Source organism: Oratosquilla oratoria, chromosome 24 (genome assembly GCF_046742065.1).
Source record: "Oratosquilla oratoria isolate Oo_2021 chromosome 24, ASM4674206v1, whole genome shotgun sequence".
NCBI classification, from domain to species: Eukaryota; Metazoa; Arthropoda; class Malacostraca; order Stomatopoda; family Squillidae; genus Oratosquilla; species Oratosquilla oratoria.
In genome coordinates this window covers 58,381,534-58,385,393 of record NC_134800.1, presented here as the reverse complement: position 1 = coordinate 58,385,393, position 3,860 = coordinate 58,381,534, and positions in this window count along the sequence as shown.

Genomic DNA, 3,860 nt, shown 5'->3' with positions numbered 1-3,860 from the left:
TCTCCTCACGTCTTTGCCCACTATTCCTGAGGTCACAATTACATGCTATGCAGATGATCTATGTATTCACTCTACTTCCCCAACACACCTACAACTCTTTCTTACTTCTCTCTCCCAGGCTTCTCCTAAATGTGGCCTTGTTGCTCCACAGAAGAGCAGAATTTTCTCCTACCGCCCTCCTGCCACGCTGCCAGAGTTCATGATTGGAGACTGCATCATCCCACTAAGCTCCCAGTACTGCTACCTTGGTGCCAGTACGAATCTCAGAAACTCTTCCTGCCCGGCGTCAATCCCATCCCGTAATTTGTGAACTGCTAGATCGTCTCCAACGTCGGCTCCGGCCTCTCCAGTGGCTCACCAACAACTCTTCCGGTATCTCCATCCCCGTGGCCAGAACTGTCTATATTACTTTTATACGATCTGTTGTTGATTACCTCTCCCCTGCCTTAATTCAACTTCCTCGATCTGCTTTAGAGCCACTGGAGATTTTTCAGAATAAAGCAATGAGAATCATTCTTGGTTGCCCAATGACTACCAGAATTGTCAACATGCAACAGGAATTACGACTTCCATCCCTGGTTGAGAGGATTTATTCTAACGTCACCTGCCTCACAGTTAAGTGTATACACTTCCCCCACCTCTCACCGCACTTCACAGCACTGATCAGAGCTTCTCTCAGCCCCGCTCCGCCCGCCCCCCCCCCCCTCATGCCCCCCGGTCGCCGTCTTATGAAGTCTATCTCCTCCTTCATTCGCAGCCTAGATTTACAAGTACCAGTAGCTGACATACCCCCAGGCCCTCCTCCGTGGGCGCTACCATCGCCTGTGGTTAGCTTCACTCCTACAACAAAATGTGACCCCCCCCCACCTCTACAACTACAGCTGGCCTTGGAACATGTTACCCAGGTAACATCCTTCATCACTGCTCCGCATCGTCCCTACACTGACGGATCACTACAATCAGATGGTGCAGCCGGAGGAGCAGTCTTCTCACCTGACCTACCACCGCCTCCTGAGGGCTGGGTCGGCCGTCGACTCAGAGATCACTCCAGCTCCACGTTGTGCGAACTATACACCATCTTAGATGCTATCAGTCTCGTTTGTCAAAGAGGAGTTAATGCTGTCATTATATGTGACTCTAAGCCTGCACTGCAATCCCTCTCCGCTATTCATCCCACTCACAATTCTGTTGTACAACAAATCCTTTCCTTTCTATCCCTACTGACTATCCGTAATCCCTGCATTAAATTTATTTGGATTCCATCTCATGTAGGTTTACACCATAACACCAAAGTAGACCAGCTAGCAAAGGAAGCCTGCAGACTCCCCCGTCGTGGTGATGAACGACCTCTCTCCCTGCCATGTTACCTCAACGGGGTCCGCTCCGCTGCAACGTCGACGGGACACCGAGAGACCCTTCAGTGTCACCATCACCCACTACGAATCCGTATGCCGCCACAAATACACGTACCGCCGCAGGGGACTTATGGTTCGTCGCCACAATGTTGTCTCAGCCCGACTGCGGCTAGGCCCGTCCACCGTGGCAGGTCGCCGGGTTGGAGGGCGAGCCTGTATTCACAGAATGTCGCCTATGCCACGCTCCACTAGCCAACCCCATCGAGCACTACTGCCTAGCGTGCCCCACTGTAAGACATCTAATACCACAGGGACTACCATTAGATGTCATCTGTCGTCATCTCCTATCACAAAATAGATTAGATGAAATACTTGTCCGTTACCCCCGCTTTGGTGGGTTCTCATAATACCTGATGCCCTGCGTGACATCTCAATCTTACTTCCCTTTTGAATGAATGTACAATACCCAGTGTCCTATATGTTACCTGCAACTCATGTATTGTATGTGTGTATATATAAGTGTATGTGTACGTGTGTAAGCATGTGCATCCCAGTTGCCTTCCTACATTATGAAAACCTCCCCTCACTGTATGACGCTATTGCGAGAAAAAAAAAAAAAAAAAATCCTATGCTCCACGCCCTTGTTTTCTATAACTTGTTCTGCATAGGGTTTAAAATAGGCCATTTAGTATTATTATGAAAGAATCTATAGTCAGCGCAAGGAGAAATGACCGATAAGGCGGGGCTAGGAGATTTCCCGGTGTTGCCACATGTGGGCATCCATGGCGAGAACGTGCATGTGGATGCAATGTTTTCTGAATGCAGTATGAGGGGGGCGGGGCCAGAGATTAGATGTAGCGGCAACGTCGCTCTCTCATGCACATATGCCATATCTAGACTTAAAGAAACGAAACCTTTGTATAGAAAACATTGCTTTGATTTTTACCTCAGTGGTGGTGTGACAAAAAATTATAATATAATCATATGAGGCAACATTATAAAATAGAATTATAAAATAAAATAAAATTATAGAATAATTATATGTGGCACCACAGGGGAACTTCCAGTGCTCCGCCCTAACGGCCAGATCTCAGTGCAACGGGTATAGCCCCTGCGTGTATGTTCTCTACGTGAATAATCTTTGTTGCTGGGCAGTTATCATAAGTTTTCTTCTGACTTTCTATATGCTATTAATATTATATATTACTGTTATATATTACTTATTATATGTAATATTATTATCCTTATTATTTATACTCTTTATTTATTAGCTATACTCCGCTTGTTTTCTCCTAGGGAAACTATGTTAATCCTGAAGATAGAACCGATACTCAGAATACCGAACGATCGTGGCTGGACGCTAAAATACGTACGTCCATCAGTCCAATCATTTAGATTTTGTTTGTTGGAAAATTATGAGATCTAATGTCCAAAATGTATTTTTTGCTGTTCTAGATCACATTCGGCATGTAGATAAACAGACATGGATAGACGGGAAAAAGAAAGAGTTGAAAAATGGAATCTATATATTCTGATTGCTAACTGCAATGTTTTTCAGTAGGGGATCAGGTGATTTCGGCCCAGCGAAAATAACCTTTTAAGCTTGAAGGCTTGGTGCACTGTATAATTTCAATTTAGATCATTTGTTTCATAAATCTAATTTCGTTTTCACACGGTATGTGCAAAAAATATTGTTACTTGAAATTATATATAAGTAATTTTTAAAATTCTTTTAATAATATATTTTCTTTCAATAATAAGTAAATAATAATAGCAACATTTGGAGGACTGGCCGAAACGTCCGATCCTGCATAGTTCTGGCCGAAACGTCAGTGGCCGAAACATCCTACATTCGATGCGCTCCCCTCCTGCATGCTCACTAATGATGAACTTCTGGACTGGGTTGTTAAAAAAAATTGCACTATCTTGGCGTTAAATCTATCTTGACATTAAACATCATGGTAACACAGAGCGTTACCATGGCATTTAACATCAAGATAAACTAACGCCAGAATTAGTTTTTGAACAACCAAACCCTAGACTCCTTGTTATATTATGTTATCAATGTCAGGCAACTTTTTGTGCAACAATAACACCTTTTACCCTAGTCCACACATGAAAGTTGTATAATTTCAATTTAGATAATTTGTTTCATAAATTTCATTTCATTTTCACACAGTATGTGCAAAAATATTATTTGAAATGATATATTAGTAATTTCTTAAAATTCTTTCAATAATACATTTTCTTTCAATGATAAATAAATAATGATAGCAACATTTGGAGGACTGCTATCGTTATTTATTATTAAAAGAAAATATATGATTAAAAGAATAATATATCACCGGCCGAAATCACCCGAAGCCTTCAGTAATATAAGGTGGGAGGAGGATGCAATCTTAAATAGCAACCTCGTACAAAGGAAAAGGAACTAGGGAAGAAGTAAATATCACTACCCTCACTCGTTCGTGACCTGAGGTCGGGTCAAGGGAAGGGGGGGGGGGT